The sequence below is a fragment of the Lynx rufus genome, unplaced genomic scaffold (genome assembly GCF_022079265.1).
Source record: "Lynx rufus isolate CCGP_SWC_20201006 ecotype Redwood Valley unplaced genomic scaffold, mLynRuf1.p SCAF_3, whole genome shotgun sequence".
NCBI lineage: Eukaryota > Metazoa > Chordata > Mammalia > Carnivora > Felidae > Lynx > Lynx rufus.
This window is the reverse complement of record NW_025814845.1, coordinates 202,609,141-202,628,170: the sequence shown is the minus strand read 5'-3', so window position 1 is coordinate 202,628,170 and position 19,030 is coordinate 202,609,141. Positions and strand designations below refer to the sequence as shown.

General features: G+C 50.0%; 1 pseudogene; it reads right to left on the bottom strand.

Moving 5' to 3' along the window:
* Positions 1 to 15,664: 15,664 nt before the first annotated feature.
* LOC124520038 (ubiquitin carboxyl-terminal hydrolase 17-like protein 6) lies at positions 15,665 to 18,041 on the bottom strand (annotated as a pseudogene).
* Positions 18,042 to 19,030: the final 989 nt, after the last annotated feature.

Below are 19,030 nucleotides of genomic sequence, written 5' to 3'. Positions count from 1 at the left end.
AGTATGAGGACATCACCCTGTGGAGGGAGCATGATCTGAGGTAAGGGGAGGGGAGGCCAGTGTGAAAATATCACTTTATGGAGGGAGGGTCTACTGGCAATGAGGAGAAGGGATGTAGTTATGATGATATCACTTAATGGATGTAGGGTGCACTCGAGGTGAAGGGAGGGGACCCAGGTGTGAGGACATCACTGTATGGACAAAGGGCCCACCTGCATTGAGAGGAGGGGACACAGGTAGGAGGACTCCACTCTAAGGTGGGAGGGCCCACCTGAGATTAGAGGAAGAGATGCAGATAGGAGAACATCACTCTATGGAGGGAGGGTCGACCTGAGGTGAGGGGAAGGGATGTAGGTATGAGGAGTCACTAAATGGAGCAATGGTCCACCTGAGATGTGGTGAAGGGATGCAGGTATAAGGACTCACTGTGTGGTGGAACGGTTCACCTGAGATTAGGGGAGTAGACCCATGTAGAGGACATCACTCTATCTTTTAAAATTAAAAAAAAAAAGTTTAATTTTTGAGAGAGACAGAGTGTAAGCAGGGGAGAGGCAAAGAGAGAGGGAGACAGAATCCAAAGTAGGCTTTAGGCTCTGAGTTGTTAGCACAGAGCCCAATGTAGGGTTTGAACCCATGAACTGCGAGATCATGACCTAAGCCACACACTTAACTGAGCCACCCAGGCATCTCAGGACATCACTCTTGAGAGAAGGTTCACCTGAGATGAGGGGAGAGGACGCAAGTATGAGGACATCACTCTATGGAGGGAGGTCCACTTCAGAGGAGAGGAAGGGTCTCATGTATGAGTACATCACTCTATGGAACAAGGGTCCACCTGAGATAAGGTCAGGGGACACAGGTATGAGTAGTCACTCTATGGAGAGCAGATCCACCTGAATGGAGTGGAGGGAAAGAAGATATGAGGATATCCCTCAGTGGAGGTAGGGTCCACCTGAGATGAGGAGAGGGGACAGGTATGGAAAGTCACTGTGTGGAGGGAGCAGAGGGGAGAGAAGGGGACGCAGGTATGAGAATACAGTCTATCAAGTGAGGGTCCACCTGAGATTAGCAGAGGGCATGCTGGTATGAGGACATCACACTATGGAGGGTGTGTTCACCTGAGACGAGGGGACACAGGAGGACATCATTCAATGGAGGGTGGGTCCATATGAGGTGAAGTTGGGGTATGTAGGTATGAGGACATCAGTCTATGGAAAAGGGGTCCACCTGAATTGAGGGGAAGGGAAGCAGTTATGAGGATGTCACTGTTTGGAGGGATGCCACCTGAGATGAAAGGAGTGGATGCAAGTATGAGGACAACACTCTGGAGGTGTCTACCTGAGATAAAGACTGGGGACACAGGAGTCACTGTGTGGAGGGAGCTTTGGGGAGGGGAGGAGAAAAAGGTATGAGGAAGTCACCCTGTGGAGGGAGGTCCACCTGAGATGAGGTGAGGTGACACTTATATGAGGAGTCACTGTGTGCAGGGAATATGAGGAGTCACTGTGTGCAGGGAGAGGAGGGGAGGGGACACAGGTATGAGGACATCACTAGAGACAGGCCACTGAGATGAGGGGTGTGGAAGCAGGTATGAGGAAATCACTCTATGGAGGGAGGGTCCACTGAGATGAGGGAAGGGGATGCAGGTTTGAGGACATCACACTACAGAGGGAGGATCCACCCTAGAGGAGTGTAAAGGACATAGATAGGTATGAGTACATCTCTCTATGGAGGGAGGTCCACCTGAGATGAGGGGATGTGACAGGTATGAGTCACTGGGTTGAGGGAGTGGAGGGGAAGGGGCACAGTTATGAGGACATCACTCTATGGGTGAAGGGTACACCTGCGATGACAAAAGGGGACGCAGGTATGAGATCACTCTTCGGAGAGTGGGTCCATATGAGATGGGGGGAGGGTACACAGTTATGAGGAAATTCCTCTAAGGAGGGTTAGGGTTTAGGGTTAGGCTTACTGTTACGGGTTAGGTCCCAGGAGGCACCCGGGGATGAACCCCCAGCCATGCAGTGATCTCCCCCGAGGGCTGCAGTAGGGCGCATGTTAGGGTGCGGGTCAGGCTTAAGTCTTTGGGCTCAAGGCCCAGCCTATGGTGTAGGCTAAGCTTAGGTTGGACCTCAGGATTCCCACCTTGTGCAGCTCCATCCCTGCTTTGCAAATGGCATGGCGATTTTCCAAATTCCATGGTGAATAATCCTGTACCGCTTATAGGCTCCAAATCTGTTCTGTTCTCAGACCTAGGAATTGGGCCCCCATAGGGAAAAAGCTGTGGCTAGGGTTAGGGTTGGGTTCCAGGAGGTTTCAGGGGCTGAACCATGATCACCAGTGCAATGATCTCCCTGGAGGACTGAATTGAGGGCAACTCTTAGGATGCGGGACAGGCATAGGGTTTGGATGCAGTGGACAGCTGATAGCGTGTTCCAGGCTGAGGTTTGGGGCTTGGATCCACTTCTGAAGCTCCGTTCATACCCTCTAAATATTATTGTCAATTCTGGGTTTCTCACTAAATATTTCGGCACCCTGCATGGGCCCCTGGTGGTCTGTTCTTTTCTCAGACCTAGGAGGTGGGTCCCCTTCGAACCAGAGCCATGGGTAGGGGTAGGTTTGGCAACCAGTAAGTGCCAGGGGCAGAACCACCAACAGTGCAGTGATCTCCCTGGAGGGCTGAGTGAAGGGCACATGTTCAAGTGTGGGTCAGGCTTAGGGTTTGGATTCAGGAGCCAAAAGATGGTGTGGGCCAGGGTTAGGCAAGGACGCAGGATCCCCTCCTGCAGCACCATCCTGGCCATGGAAATGTCATGGTGAAATTCTGGCTTCCATGCTGACATATTCCGTGTTGGTCATTGGTCCCAAATCCATTCTTTCCCAGACCTCAATGGTGGGCCCCCCATAGGGCCAGAATCCAGGCTAGGGTTCGGGTTAGGTCCTGAGAGGCACCAAGGGCTGAACCACTAACAGCACAGTCCTGGAGGACTGAATTGAGGGTGTGTGTTATGGTGTGGGTCAGGCTTGGGCTTTGGCTTATTGGGCCAGCCAATCGTGTGGGCCAGGCTTCCATCCCTGCCTTGGAAATGTTATCGTGTCTGGGTTCCTTGCGGATTAATCCTGTGCCAGTCATGGGCCCCAGATGTGTTCTTTCCTCAGACCTAGCAGGTGGGCCATGTGAGGAAAGGCCTGGGCTACGATTAGGGTTAGGTCCCTGGAGGTGCCAGGGCATGAAGTAACACCAGTTCAGTGATGTCCCTGGAGGCCTGAGTTGAGGGCGCCTGTTAGGGTGTAGGACACCCTTAGGATGTGTGGGGAGGGGGTGGCTGGTATGTTCCAGGCTTCGGTTTTGGTCCTGGATCCCCTTCAGCAGCTCCATTCTTACCCTGGAAATGTCATGGCCGACTCCTGGGTTCCTTGCTGAATAATTGTGCACCGCTCATAGGTCCCAAAGATTTTTCCCCTGTCATAGGATGTGGGCCCCCTTCGAGAAAGAGCCTGAGCTAGGGTTAGGGTTAGATCCCCAGAGGTGTCAGGGGCAGAGTCACTGGCAGTGCAGTGATCTCCCTGGAGGGTTGGGTGGAGGGCGCATGGTAGGCAGCGATTCAGGCTTAGAGTTTGGGTTCAGGAGCCAGAAGACTGTGTGGGAGAGGGTTAGGTTGCAGCTCAGATTCCCCTCATGCACCTCCATCCTGGCCATGGAAATGTCGTAGAGAAATTTGGGCGTCCATGCTGAAAAACACACTGGTTTTTGGCCCCAAATCCATTCTTTCCTCAGACCTCAATGGTGGGCTGCCTTAAGTCCAGAGCCCTGGGTAGGGTTACAGTTAGGTCCCAAGAGGTGCCAGGCGCTGAAATTGCAGCAGCTCAGAGGTCTCAGAGAGCTGAGTTGAGGGTGCATGTTAGGGTGCAGGTCAGGCTTAGCCTTTAGGTTCAAGTGCCAGCCTATGGAGTGGGCCAAGCTTATGTTTGGCCTCATCATCCCCATTGTGCAGCTTCATTCCTCCTTTGGAAATGGTATGACGACTTTCCATGTTCCATGCTGAATAATCCTGCACCAGTTATAGGCTCCTATGGACATTTGGGCTCTTTCCTGCATTGGAGAATGGATAAAGAAGACGTGGTAGATATACACAATGGAATACTGCTCAGCAATCTAAAAGAATAAAATCTTGCCATGTGGAACAATGTGGATGGAGGCAGAATGTATTATGCTAAGGAAAATAAGTCATTCAGAAAAGATAAATATCATACGATTTCACTCATATGTGGACTTTAAAAACAAAACAGATGAACATAGGGGAAGGGCAGGAAAAATAAGATACAAAGAAAGGCAGGCAAAACATCATAGACTCTAAAACACAGAGGGTTGCTGGAGTGAAGGTGGATGGAGGGATGACCTAAATGGTTGATGGGCATTAAAGAGGGCACTTCTTGGGATGAGCAGTGAGTGTTATATGTAAGAGATTAGTCATTGGATTATAGTCCTGAAGCCAAGACTACATTGTATGTCAACAAATTTGAATTCAAATTTTTAAATGTTTTTATTTTTGAGAGATAATAGACACAAGGCGAGCAGGAGTGGGGCAGAAAGAGAGAGAGTGACACAAGATCTGAAGCAGGTTCCAGTCTCTGAACTTTCAGCACAGAGCATGAAACAGGGCTGGAACCCAGGAACAGTAAGATCATGACCTGAGCCAAACTTGGATGTTTAAATGACTGTGCCACCCAGGAGCCCCCCTTAACTTACTTAGGCCACGTGAAGGAAATTTATTATACGAGCTGGTTAAACAGAATTTTGACTGTTTATACAAAAATAAAAACTAGGGGCACCTGGCTGGCCGCGTCAGTTATGCTTCCAACTCTTGATTTCAGCTCAGGTCACAATCTCCCCATCGTGGGATGAAGCCTCAATTCGGGCTCTGCACTGAGCCTGGAACCTGCTTAAGATTCTCTCTCTCTCCCTCTCTCTCTCTGCCTGTCCCTTGTTCACGAAAGCGCTCTCTCTCACACAAAAATAAATAAAGCTAAAAATATAAAAGCCACTATCCTTAACACATGCACATTGAAACAGTGTAAAATTAAGTTCCAAAGAATATTTTCACCATAAAGAGCAGGTAACTGTTGACGCCTCATACCTGAGTATGACACAGTCAATGTGGAAGGTAAAAAACCGTAAAGATGTTGGTACCTATCTTCCTTTCCTTCCGTCTCCCCTTCTCCTAGTCTCCCCACTCCGTGACTACACTAATGCCCTTTCCTTCTGTTCTCACTGAACCCACTGCTTCTTGCTCACTTCACCTGTCCTCTGCTATCCAAGTGTGCTGTCAAGACCAGGGGACCAGCATGCTCTGCAACCTGTCACCCCTCATTACCCCCACGCCGTCCATCCTCCCTTCCCCGTGCACACCACCGCGTTGACAGGGACCCTTCACACCTCTTCGCCCCGTCCCCGGCCCAGACCCCGCGCGCGCCCACACCTATGTGCACAGGGACCTGTCCCCCCTCTTCACCCCTTCTCCCACCGGGTCTCCCCCACCCACCGACACCCACATTCACAGGGACCCGTCACCCCTCATCACCCCCGCCCCCGCCCGGTTCCCCGCCCTCAGGTTCACAGGGGCCCATCACCCCTCCTCACCCCCTCTCCCATCCACCCTCCCTTTCCAGCGCGCGCCACCACACTCACAGGGACGGCCACCCCTCTATACCCCCTCCCCCGCCCGGTCCCCTCAGTCCCGCTCCCACCCCCGCGTTCATAGGGACACGATCAAGACAGTCCCCCGAGGGGAGTGTTCCCGGCCGGAACGTAAACACACCCTAGCGGGCATAAGCAGCGGCAAGGCATCCGGGACCCTCGCCTCTCCCAGCCCAGGACTCAGGCGGGATGGGGCCGCGAAGCGCGGAGCTCAGCCAGAGGCTACAAGCTCACACTCGCGAGCAGGTGCGGTCTTGCCAGAGAGCGCCTCCGGGTCGCGGGGTCGCGGGGTCGCGGGGTCGCGGGGTCGCGGGGGTCGCGGGGTCGCGGGGTCGCGGGGTCGCGGGGTCGCGGGGTCGCGGGGTCGCGGGGGTCGCGGGGTCGCGGGGTCGCGGGGTCGCGGGGCTTGGTGAGCTGAGGGGGCGGGGCCAGTGTGTGCGGTCTCGGCACTTCCTTCCGCTCCGGGCGCGGCGTTTCCGGTCCGTCCCGTCCCGCGCGGGGAGTCTCAGGGCGTCCACGCAGGTGTGCCGGGCCGCTTCTGTTCTGCAAGTTAAGTACTTCAGCTACTTTCAAGTCAACGCATGCAGTTGGGAGGACACGTGATAAGGGCTGAGATGTTTCTTTCTCAACCGCTTGGAAAGGGCTTATGTCACAAACTGCTTTTTCTAAGTGTTTGCTGCGAGTGGGTTGAGAGCAGCTGGGTTTGGTAGCCGGGGACCCTGATGGGCGGGGGCGTCGAGCGGATGAGAGAAGGGGGGCTGTGGGGGCGTGGGACCCGGGTGGGAGGGGGCGTCGAGCGGATGAGAGAAGGGGGGCTGTGGGGCCCGGGGACCCTGGAGGGCCGGGGCGTCGAGCGGATGAGAGAAGGGGGGCTGTGGGGACCGGGGACCCGGGTGGGAGGGGGCGTCGAGCGGATGAGAGAAGGGGGGCTGTGGGGCCCGGGGACCCTGGAGGGCGGGGGCGTCCAGCGGATGAGAGAAGGGGGGGCTGTGGGGACCGGGGACCCTGGTGGGTGGGGGCGTCCAGCGGATGAGAGAAGGGGGGCTGTGGGGGCCGGGGACCCTGGTGGGTGGGGACGTGGAGCAGGAGAAGCAGGGGTTCTGTGGTGGCTCCAGACCCCGGTGGACAGGGGCATCCAGCAGGAAGAGCGTAAAGGGCTGTCGGTTGTGGCCTGGGCCACAGGGGCACCAGGGGTAGAACAGGGGGACATTGGTGGCCACAGCCAGTGGGCGAGGGGATGGAGCAGGTAGAGCGGGGGTGGGGGTGGGGAAGCCAGCCTGTGAGCACACCCGCCCCTCCCCCCCCCCCCCCAACAACCCTCCCGGCAGCCCAGGCTGAGAGACTGTGGAACCAGACTCCATGTCCACGCAGGAGGCAGAGGCACTGCCCGGGGCTCCTACATGCCCTGGAACTTTCTTCTTTGCATTTGCTTTATCCTGTTTAGAATTTGTACAGGTGATGGGGTGCTTGGGTGGCTCAGTTGGTTAAGCTTCAGCCTCTTGATTTCAGCTGATAATCATGATCTCTCAGTTTGTGGGTTGGATACCCTCATGGAGCTCTGTGCTGATAGTGCGGAGTCTGGTTGAGATTCTCTCTCTCTCTCTCTCTCTCTCTCTCTCTCTCCCCCCACCCCTCTCTCCCCACCCTCCTCTCCTTCTCCCTCTCCCCCTGCCCCACTTGTGTGTGCACACACATAGCTCGCTCTATCGCTCTCAAAAATACACTTAAAAAAAAGAAAAAATGTATTGAAAAAGAACTTGTCCAGATGACTTATGAATTCTAAATGAGGAATGATGATGGCATTCCACAATTTGCTTGAACCGTTCTAAAGTATTTTAATCTTTTCATATCTTTGCTCCCATTATTATAATTTGAAATATATGAGATATTTATGATTTCTTTTCTCTATTTCTGAATATTGTGTGTCTCGTATGGAGACATTTAAAGTATGTACTTTTCAGGAAATAAGTCACTCTGTTGTTAACTAAGGAAACATTAGCTTTTCAGTAGTTCCAGGCATAGTTGTTATGGATGTCTATTCTTTTACATGAACATTTCAAGGTTTTTTTGTTTTTTGTTTTTAAATTTTTTTCAATGTTTATTCATTTCTGAGACAGAGAGAGACAGAGCATGAGTGGGGGAGGGGCAGAGAGAGAGAGGGAGACGCGGAATCGGAAGCAGGCTCCAGGCTCCGAGCTGTCAGCACAGAGTCCGACACCCGGCTGGAAGTCACAAACCATGAGATCATGACCTGAGCCGAAGCCGGACGCTTAACCGACTGAGCCACCCAGGCGCCCCTTCAAGTTTTTTTTTTAATGTTTATTTATTTTTGAGAAAGAGAGAGGCAGAGTGTGAGTGGGGGAGGGGCAGAGAGAGAGAGGGAGAGACAGAATCCAAAGCAGGCTCCAGGCTCTGAGCTGTCAGCACAGAGCCGGATGCGGGGCTCGAACCTATGAGTCGTGAGATCATGACCTGAGCTGAAGTCAGATGCTTAACCGACTGAGCCAACCAGACCCTAAAATGCTTTAACTCCAGTGGTCGTTAAAAGATTCCAGAAGGGAGAGGAATTTCCTGTGCTTTTCCAGGCCCTTTCATTATTGCCCGAAATGAAGAGCCATGCCACTTTGCTTTTGCGAAAAGCTGCGAAACAGTAATGAGGCAGGATTTAGACGACGAGAGCACGGTCTGGCACGAAAAATAAACAGCCCGTGACCCAAGCAACGTGGGGACTGGACCATTGCATGGGTTACAGTGGATTGGGGGCTGGTCCAGCCTTGGGTTTCTTTCCTTTGCCCGTGTTTTTCACGGACGTTTTCTTGCTCTACAGGAGGCAGCCTGCACTTGATGGACAAAATTCCCGTCCAAAGACCAAAGCACCTTTGAGGTAAGTGCTAGACAGGGAGGAAGGAGAAGTTACTTGCTCTTCAGAAGGAAATCCTTGTCATCCAGAGCCATACAACTTTTCTTGATGCTCGTTAGGGATTTTCCAAAGTTAGAAAATATAGACAGCATGCGTGTGCTGCAGTATTTTCACCACCAACTCCAGTGGCTCTCACATTTTGCTGCCCGTAACCATCATGTGGAGACTTCAAACCTCAAGGCCCAGGCCTCAAAACAAACCAACAAACAAACCAACAACAAATGATTGGTATCTTTAGGGCAGTGCCTACGGAACAAAAAGTTTTAAAACCCAACAACTGTTTGCAATTTGAGAAAAACTGCCAGTCGGTTTGCACACAGTGCTTTTCACAATTTAATATACGTAAGATCCACTTAGGGATATTGTTTATGTGCGTATCTTGATGCATTGGGGCTGAATTGTGCCTAAGGTTTAGTGTTTTTAATAAGACACAGGTCCTACCAAGCTCCTTTTTATTCTCAGATAAATAAACTTTGATGAATGAAAATGATTTACAAAATGATCTCCAATGCTTCAAAGTTAAAATACTTGTACAGTGTATCATATTTGTAAGAATTTTATTGATAGTGAAATAACTTTTAAAAGACACAGTTTCAATGGTGGTTAATAATCAAAATGTACCAGACAGTAGAGTGTTCCCCACCATGGTTTCCACTGAACCACTTCAGCAGAGTCAAAAACTCTTGTCTCTGGAGAGGACACTGCTGAAAAGATGCACACCATACAGATGGGTCCTTTTCCCAGATTGTATCAAAATTTAATCATTTGCAGACCACATGCAGGTGAATTTCATAGTATTCTCTTTACATTACAGTTTAAAACCTACACACACAACTTGACTCATTTTTAATAAAATTCATTAATTTAAAAATAATTTATATGCCAGTTTAATAAGTTCCATTTACATACATACAATTTAAGTTTACGTGACTAAATATGCAGTGTCTGTGTGTGTGTCCCCCAAGCATTATCTGCAGTATTCCGCCATTTGCACACATACCGCAGCTGAGGAAGCACTGAACGACCAGAAACAGCTGTTCGTATATCTTCCTCCTGTCAGCTCGCTCACAGTCCCCTCCAGTCACTCGCTCCCAGTCCTTCTCAGAGAGGAGACCAGAGGTCTTCACAGAGGACCCTCGAGGGGACAGAGGGACAGTGTCTGCAAACAAGAAACTGAGGGCTCCTGCTTCTGAGGAGGATGGAATGAGAGCCGCCATTGAATCTGGAGCTCCATTAACCATTGTCTTATCCAGTGAAGACCATCCTGAGGGACGGCCAAGAACATGGCTGGGTGGTGAAGGAGGAGGAGGCACGGTACAGGTATAGACAGCATTCAAGGGGAGGCCTTGTTGCCTGGAGCCCAGAGGTCAGTGGTCAGGACCTGGGCTGGTGTTTTCCTGGTCATGTGGGGTGTTGCTTTTGGTCCAAGTCCATTTGTAGTGGACAGAAACTGGAGAGTCTGGACAGCCTCCAGATCAGGTCTCTGAGTGCTCTCCTGGGTGATCTGGCACGGAATGTGTCTTAGTTTGTTTGGGGGCTTAAGGCGCGTCTGGACGGGCATCTGGTCAAATCTCTTGCCGGATGCCTCGAGGCTGAGCTTAGAGTCCTGGCCCCGTATACATGCAGCAGGATGTGAGGTCAGTGTTGAGGGCGTATTATGACACTTGATTTGTGTCTGTTGGGTTAGGACTGGCTCAGGCTATGTGGTTTAGAGGCAGCCAGGGGAACGTCACGGGAGCAAACTTGAGGCCTGTTGTGTGTCAGCATGACGATGAGGGCAGGATCCTGGCCAAAGTGCTTGGATGCTGGCAGAAGGGCATCAGTGACAGCCACTTCCTGTCTTATTTTTTTTGTCCCTGAAGTGAGGTGAAGCTCAGTGCAGGTTTTTTGATGGGAGACCCTGTAGGGCGCATGGGTCTCATACCAGGTTTCTTTCCCGGCAGCTGACTTGTGAGAATAGGGCCCAGGGTAGATGTCTTCTTGGTTGCGTAGACAAGCACAGGCCTGTTTGGATGCTGTGGGAGAAGACCCCACACGTACACACAAACGTGTATGTACCTATGTATGTGTGTACGTATGTGTGTACACACACACAGTCGACCCTTGAACAACACAGGTTTGAACTGCATGGGACCACTTATCCGTGGCTTTTTTTCAATACAGTAAAACGTTATAAATGTATTTTCCTTATGTTTTCTCAATATCAATTTCTTTTCTCTAGCTTACTTCGTTGTAAAAATACAGTGTGTAACACACATACCCTACAAATACGTGATAACTGACCGATTATGTTATCGGGAAGGCTTCCAGGCAACACTAGGCTATTAGTAGCTCAGTTTTGGGGAAGTCAGAAGTTCTACTCGGATTTCCAACTGGTGGTCTATGTGTTAATTAGCTTGACTGTGGGAATCCATCACAGTATATATGTATGTATATCAAAGAATCATGTTGTAGATAGATTTTAACATGATATGGGGGAACTTGGCCAGGGTGTGCCCTTTCACTGCGCATTTACATGGGGATCCTGGGCTTGTGGCCTGGGAAGAAGCGGTGCTCCATGAGAGGGACCCTGCAGGGAAGTGGGCTGGTGATGGGCAGAATGTGTCCTGGTCTTGTCCATGTCTGTAGGCTCTGTAGAGAATATCTGGACTACCTAGTATCAGTAGTCTGGTTTACTCTCCATTTCTGTTCCTTAGCACGTTTGCTACCGGTTTATGAATATTATTATTAACCATACCAACTTCCCCCTTGTTTATTTTTATATTGTCTCTTTCTGTGTCATTATTTTATCCTCTTTATTATTTTCTTCCTTCTGTATTATTCCAGCGTTTGTATTTTTTTTTTCTTACTTCCTCAGAAGGAAACCGACATGACGGTTCTGAGTCTTGCCTGTATTCAGCCGTGTCCATGTCAGTCTCTAAATGGATGCCTAAGCACTGATTTAGTTGAGTCCTATGTCTTCCCTCTTGTCTCCTCAAATCCTGTGCCTGCCGGCCGTGTGTGCCCTCCGGGGCCTCCACCCCATGTGCCCGCAGACCAAATCTGTTCTCCAGGATCGCCACGCCATGTCCTCCTCTGTGTATTTACAACCCCTGTGCCGGTGACCCATGTCTGTCATCGTGTTTTTCTAATCCCTCTGCCAGCAGTTCTTGACAGTCTCAAAAGTCTGCGTTCCCTGTGCCTGCACCCTCTGCCAGCCCACGTGATGCTTCATCCCTTTTCACAGTCCCATCATGGAACTCATTTCACCGTCTCTTCATCCCCACGGCCCAGGACAGTTCATGTGTTTCTCCTGGCAGGAGCTGAGCTGACCTTGGGGAGAGACATCTGAGTTGCCAGGTGTCAGAGTAGCAGACAAAGCATCAAGTCAAAAATGAAAGAGTTAAGCCTATAATGACTTATTGTGGTGGCACAAGCAAGAGCCTTAGCCGCAGTTCTGACTCCCCCACCCCCCACCCCGTTCTATTCCTCATCACCTGGGATGTTGTACAGATCACGGATCAGGTGAACACAAATGTGGGCTTGGTCTCACTGTTGAGGAAACCCCAAACAAAAGGTGTGGCATTTTCACAGACCCTTGGGCTGGAGGGAGAGTGACAAGTGCTAGGGGCAGGAAAGCACTGGGCACTGTGTCAGAGTTGGACAAGCGTTTTCAGGGTTTTCCCGTCTTCTCCCCCTGGGAGGGGATCTCAGCAGAATCAACTGGAGAGGAGCTCATCCCCAGACGCAGGTGAAGAGAAGCATGTGTGTTGTAGGAGATGTTGTCCTTCCCTGAGGTTTCTTATGCTGAAATCCAAGCACTTGCCAAGCACCAGATTCCTGAGTGGCACCATCATTTAGTTATGAATGGAGAAATGGGATCACACAAAGAACTTTCAGAGAATTGGTCCACAGTGACCACCCGCCATCTGCCCCACCTCCTTGGAGGTTCACGTCAGCCTTCCCTCGGATACGGATTTCTGGATTTCCTGAGTCTGATGAAAAAGGACAGTCATTCACACAGACACAGGACTCCTTCATGTGCCTTCTTCTCCCAGGAGGCGTGAGGGGGAGTCATAACCACCAGGTCAAACAGAGTCCTCACCCTGTGTGACCTCTCCTTCCTGCCTGTCCTTCACACTCTCTCTCCCGAGGACCCAACCCCAGGAGGGCACCCTCAGGCAAGGCAAGTAAGGTGGTCTTGATCGACTCATTGGGGAGACTTCCATGAAGCCTGTCACAATGTACTCCGGAAGCAAAGTCACACAAAGTCCTAACCCCGACGGACACCAGAATCGATGCTATGGCAACACCCTCTGTGGCACACAGAGTTGCATGTGGAAAAGGAAGTATGCTTGTCTCTCAAAAATATGAATTTCTGGGGCGCCTGAGTGGCTCAGTCAGTTAAGCGTCCGACTTCGGCTCAGGTCATGATCTCGAGGTTTGTGAGTTTGAGCCCCGTGTAGGGCTGTGTGCGGGCAGCTCAGAGCCTGGAGCCTGCTTCGGATTCTGCGTGTCTCTCTCTTCTCTGCCCCTCCCCTGTTCGTGCTCTGTCTCTCTCTGTCTCTCAAAAATAAGTAAATGGGAAAGAAAATGAAAAACAACATCTGAATTTCCCATTTGACACAAGAGGAAGCCATTTTCAAGTACAAATTTACTTCCAAAAACCTAGGTTCTCCTCTACTCAATTGGAAGCTTCCCAACTGAGCGTCTGAACTCTTTTTACTTAATGTTTTCTTTTCAGGGCCCCACTCTGAACCCACAAGGATCTTAACTTCCAGTAAACAAACTAATACTTGAGGCTTTCACTCCCCACAGTGAAACTGAGCTGGATGCTGTCACTGCTCCTTCATGACTCCACACAAATCAGACTCTGGGGTTCCGTTCCCCAGAGCACTCAGCAGCTCAGTGTTCTCTACGTTAGCTCAAAGCCCAGGGTCCAGCATGGCCAAAATTAAGAGTCACAAGGAGGAAGTCCTGGGCCCACTGGACCTTCTGTAAATGTTCGTGGTACCGTTTATGCCCCAGAGAATGCCCAGGCTGCAGTGCAAGGCATGGAGACTCAGACCTGCCAGGCTGAGCAACTGCCCAGTGTCAGGTCCTCCTGGAAGCCTATGTAATGCCTGTGCTGGCCAGTGACGCCCCCTTCTGGTCAGAGAGCACCGTGCAACACTCTGTCTTGTGACCTCCCCTGTGAATTGCAAAGCCAGGTGTGTGGACTTCCTCAGGTGTGGGTGGAACACATGGCAGAAGGTCAGCCAGGAGGAGCTGGCCATAGTCGTCCTGGGAGCTCAAAGGATGCTTATGGATGCCATCATGAGATCCAGCTCAAAGTGTGTGTGTGTGTGTGTGTGTGTGTGTGTGTGTGTGATGCAGATGTCAGTCCAGGAAGAGAAGGTTGGATACCAAAATCACAGGTTGACCTAGAGTGGTTATTTTTCTTTTTTTTTTTTTTTTTTTTTTTAAATTTTTTTTTTCAACGTTTTTATTTATTTCTGGGACAGAGAGAGACAGAGCATGAACGGGGGAGGGGCAGAGAGAGAGGGAGACACAGAATCGGAAACAGGCTCCAGGCTCTGAGCCATCAGCCCAGAGCCCGACGCGGGGCTTGAACCCACGGACCGCGAGATCGTGACCTGGCTGAAGTCGGACGCTTAACCGACTGCGCCACCCAGGCGCCCCGAGTGGTTATTTTTCTGAGGCTTTTCCCTTTATGGCTCTGGTGCACATACACTACTATTTGCATTTTACCTAAGATTCTGCCTAATTAAGAATCAAATGAAAAGTAAAAATGGATTTCATTGGTTAAAGTCATTCAGGCTCTAACATCTATTTAGCCCAGTTGAACTCTTTTAATTAAAGAGTGAAGTGGCATCACTCACATGTGAAATAAAAAACAAAACAGAAGAACATAGGGGAAAGGAAAGAAAAATAAAGTAAGATAAAATCAGAGAGGGAGGCAAGCCATCGGAGACTCTTTTTGTGTTTTCTTTTTAATTTTTAATGTTTATTTTTGAGAGAGAGAGAGAGAGAGAGAGAGAGCGTGAGCAGAGGAGGGGAGACACAGAATCTGAGCAGGCTCCAGGCTCTGAGCTGCCAGCACAGAGCCCTATGCGGGGCTCGAACTCATGAACCCCAAGATCATGACCTGAGTCCAAGTCAGACGCTTAACTGATTGAGCCACCCAGGTGCCCCTGGAGACTCTTAACTATAGAGAACAAACTGAGGGTTGCTAGAGGGGAAATGGATGTGGGGATGGGGATGATGAGCTTTCTGGAGGGCATTTGTGGGGATTAGCACTAGGCGTTACATGTAACCAGTGAATCACTAAATTCTACTCCCGAAACCAAGACTACACTAATTATTAACTAACTTGGACTTAAAATTTTAAAATATATTATAAAAAAGAAAAAAGGGTATCTTTTTACCTTTGTCAGCTATGATATTTGAGAATCTAGAATTAAATATGATTTCCTGTACAAAGTTCAACTGCTGACATTAGTTTCTAATAAATGTGACATCTCTATGTTTAACACGGACTGAAAAAAGCAAGTGTTTACCTTTCAATGCCCTTGTCAAATGACCAGATTGCTCCTATGTGGCCCCACTCACATAGGAGGAATTTAAGGATCGTGCACTAATTTCCCATTCAACAACGTATTTAGTCATTCTCTCTCCCAAGAAATATAATCATGACTTAGAACATCCATCCATACCCTGACCTTAAATACCACATCGCTGCCTAGGTGTCCATTTGGGACTGTTTTTCTGAGGTGTACAACTGAGGACCGAGATTGTAATGGAACCGACCGGAAATCCCCGTGCCTCCTCCCATGTGTAGGAGATTGTCAGATGGGGGATGGTAGCAAACTCTGCGGGACAAGATACAGCTGCTTGGTGGCTGAGCGATTACAGGTGGGAGAAGGTTCCTTTCCACCATCTTCTCTGCAGGCTCATGGGAGGGTGATTGTTAAGGGAGCCTAATTTAATCAACACGAGCCAATAAGGCTTCACCCACTTATCTCCTGAAAAATAAGCATTTATTTGCTGTTTACCATTTCCAAGCAATCAGCCAATGTTCACGTTGACATGTGTAGACTTTACAGAATATATATTATTTATGCAAGTAAAAACTTTGCACAATTAACCAATTGCTGTTTACTTCTGTTCCTCCCCTTTGACACAAAAACTTGCTGAAAAGTCTGTCTGCCTTCAGTTGGAACTGTAGTTCATCCAGTTTCTTGGTCGTTTGCCATTTCTCTGTGTGGAAGCACTGAGTTTGTTTCAAACTCCTTCTTCTGTTGGTGCATGTTTGGATATTTCCAAACACATCTTTACCTAGCGTCCACACGTGAATATCTTTGGGCAAATGTACTTTAGAAATAAACAGAGAGTAAGGGATGGGATGATAGGACCGTGAGTATCAGGCATTTTCACAGGGACTCCAGGTGCTCAGCCTTGTTTCCACCCTTCATGCCCGACTGGCCACTTCCTCTGGCCCTTTCGGGCTCCGATAGCCCCCCAATGCTCCTTGGTGCTGACGGGGGAGAGAAATCCTCCAAGTATCCAGTAACAAACCTAAAACTCTCCAATAACATCATCGTAGACAGCCAGCCTTATAGCTCAGTATTCTCCAGGTCAAGTTGAATGCCATATGTCATGAACACAGCCAGATAGATGGCCCCTCCACATGTCCAGATCACACATAATGTCCTACAAGGGGCCGTGAGTGAATGTTTGTGGCTGAGTGTGTATGTGTGCAGGTGTGTGCATTAAAGCCTGCACTCAGATCCCTGGACTGCTTCCCAAGACCTCTGTCCCTTCTTGTTCTTCCTCTTGGTAGCTCTGGCTCTGCCTGTGAGACAAGGGACTTTGCCGATGTTTGTTGCCCTCCGAGGTGGGATGTCCCTGGCTAAGTTGTTGAGCCGGTAGATGTTTTGTTCAGGATGATCCTTTTCCATCTCCTCTCTGTATTTGGACTGGTGAATTAGGACTGCATGGGCGGGAAGAACAAATTCTGTTTTCCTGAGGTTGAATTCAGACTTGGGATGGTGGCTTTCTTGGAAGACTCTCCACTGGTCTAACGTGATTGGTTGCACTGGTGTCTCTTCCACGTGGTCCTCCAAGTCTGGAACTTTGATGCTGGGGTCCGTGTGAGCCCCCCCCTCACCCCCCCCCCCTTGGGCTACAGCCATGTCTGCATGGTCAGCCTGGAGTGATGTGGTCTCCCCACTGCCTGGTTCACTCCCATGGTCTCTTTCCAATTCACTCGTCTGGGTGTCAAAGAAGACATAGGCATGTTGGCTCAGGGCAGAAGTCACATCACTGGTGTCATCCATTTTGTACCACTGGCCATTCCCAGCTTTGATGTAACAGAAGTGATGTCCGCTGTGACATTTCCTCCCCGGATGCACCGGCGTGGCATAGAGCCGGTAAATTATCAATCCCGCCTTCTGCTCAGACACGCACTGTCGCAGGTCAAGGCGCTCAGGATATTGCACTTCCTTAGCCAGTTTGCTGCCTGTGGAATCTGAGAATTATTTCAATACCAGCATTAGGTCCTTGGGGCAAGTGTACAAAGTTAACGTCTTGGAAGCAGGTACCTTGTCTAGGCAAGTACTACAATGATAGGCATTTTCACCATCCAGCTTTTCAGGCTTCACCAACTGGAGCAAAGCTTGGCTCACACTGTGAGCTGCCCTGCCATCCAGGTCAGGGTCCAAAGTGCTGGAAACGCCAGGGCAGTGGAGACACTGGATTTGAGACCTCCAGTGCCCTCCAAAGATTTGCCAGATGAGGGTGAGGTCCTCAGACAGAGGGGGTCTTGAAGTCTTGTCCTCACGCAAACGCGCTTGCTGCGTTGGATCCAGAGTGAATATCAGAAACCCATGGGTATCTTCCTGCTTGTGTGTGTGTGTGGAAGGCAGCCAGCAGTTCTGGCGGGGCCGGATCACATGTCCAGGGCGGCAGAGGGCCCGGGTCACGTGAGCCTGCAGAGCACACAGCACGCAGAATGGCTGCCTCCCACAGCTTCGGGAGTGCTCCTGGGACAGCATGTAGCTGGCGAGGGGTGGTGTGTACGTCAGACACTGCAGCGCCGCATTCGCATAGCACGTGTTCCCCAGGTTCTGCAGTCCAGCCCCAACCACAGACGGTCTCCTCCAACTCACAGGTTTCTTTGCGGGGGGCAGACCTATTGACATGGGAGCCCAACCGTTAGGCAGGTTGCAGAGTGTCTGCGATGATGGTGATGGCTTCTGAGGTAGAGTGGGTCCCCTGTGGACTTCAGCACCACCTCTATTTGACCAGCAAGATTTGAGTTTGGGAAAGACATTGAACTGAAACTCTTCTTGGCAGTAGGACAAAACAGCCCTCATGTCTCCAGAAAGAGCTTTCATAGGATCTCCCATGTGGAGCCTCACGTTGCAGAGCGATGCTTCTCTCAGGAGACCTGTCTCAGAATGATAGCTGTGGCCCTCTCCCCAGCCCTTTTATTGCTCGCCCCACCCACACGACTAGGAACACGTCATCCAATCAGCCACAGGCTCGAGGTGGGACTAAGGGTTTTAGGGTGTGGTCCCTCTTCTGCAGAGAGACCACTCAGCCCAGCCTGTCTCCTTCCCCTGCCTCCCTCAATGGATAGACACACATTTCAGCACTTTCTCCACCTCCCTCATTTCCACTGCTCCCTTTCTGGACAGCCTGACTTGAGAGTTTCCAACTTCCCCGTGGAAATCCTTTTTGAGTGTCCACTTTGCTTTCAGAGTAATATCAAGTGAGTCAAGCACTGATGGATATTATTTTTCCTAGGATGTGGAAGATCATTTTGCAAATTGAGTTCGGGTGTCATGTAGGAGGACTTCTTCCCCACCAGCCAGAATGCATGTGGCACCAGCAAATTATTTGGGGATGATTACTGTCCATGACTGTGCTTCTAAACTTCCTGAACTCTCTCCATATGGTCCGTATATACAACTATCATGAAGGTGTTTATAAACATATTTGTCTATCAAGGTGTGGCCTAGAAATGCTAACAAGAGACATCCTGTGGCTGGTTTCATGCTTTGTAAAATCTTTTTTTTTTTTTTTTTTTTTTTTTTAGCTCCCTTCCCAATATGAGTACATATCCTATACCCATCGCTTATTTGCCAAATTTTAACTGGTGCTACTGGGACATTACACTGCAAGGTAGTTTTAGGTTCACTTGTTTCAGGACACGTTTGTTGTGGATTTGTGACATTGATACACAGTTGGAGGTTGGAATTTGGAAATGCAGGGAACAGTGCACCCTCATTTAAGCTGTGGCTTTAATGTGTCAGTATCTCTCACTCAACCAGGTGTCAGAACGGCAGGGTCCACCGAAATTGTGTTTTTCCCCCTCTATTGTTTGTTTTTATTTTTGTACTGTTTGTTTATTGAGAGAGAGAGAGAGA